Consider the following 640-nt stretch of genomic DNA (forward strand, 5'->3'; position numbering starts at 1 on the left):
TATATATATATGTCTATGTCTAATACAGGATCACAGAAATGTAGGGCAGGAAAGGATCTCATGTCATATAGTTTTGCTCCCTGCTTGGGACAGGATCATCCCTGACTAAACCATCCCACCCAAGTGTCTGTCTACCCTGCTTTTGAAAACTCCCAAGAATTCCTAGGAAATTCTACAATTTCTCTAAGTAGCCTGTTTCAATGCCTGACCACCCTCATAGTCAGAAAGTTCCTTCTAATCTCCAGCTTAAATTTCCCCTGCTTGAGGTCAACACTTCTAGTCTTGTTCTTTATGGCCACAGAGAAAAACCCATCTCTATCCTTTCTGTAATTGTCCTTCAGGTATATAACAACAGTTATCAAATCCCCACCATGACGCTCCTCCATACTAAATAATACTAGTTCTGTCAGCTTTTCCTCATAAGTCTCGCCTCCTAGGCCCGTAATCATTTTTATTGTTCTATGCTGGACTCGTTCCAAATTCTGTTCTTCCTTGAAGTACGAGGCCCAAAACTGGATACAGTACTCCATGTGAAACTTCACCAGTGTTGAATAGAGTGGAAGAATCACTTCTTGATCTGTAAGTGACATTTCTGTTAATACAACCCAGGATGCTGCTGACTTTTTTTTTTTTTTTTTTT

At 40.0% G+C, this 640-nt stretch overlaps 1 protein-coding gene across 5 annotated transcripts in view; it reads right to left on the reverse strand.

Annotated features, from left to right (window-relative positions):
• Positions 1-640, reverse strand: part of KIF16B (kinesin family member 16B) — a 399,273-nt gene that overhangs the window by 171,431 nt on the left and 227,202 nt on the right. The gene's annotated exons all lie outside the window — the stretch shown is intronic.

The sequence above is a fragment of the Gavialis gangeticus genome, unplaced genomic scaffold, assembly GCF_001723915.1.
Source record: "Gavialis gangeticus isolate Ggan-Ray unplaced genomic scaffold, GavGan_comp1, whole genome shotgun sequence".
In the NCBI taxonomy this organism is placed as follows: domain Eukaryota; kingdom Metazoa; phylum Chordata; order Crocodylia; family Gavialidae; genus Gavialis; species Gavialis gangeticus.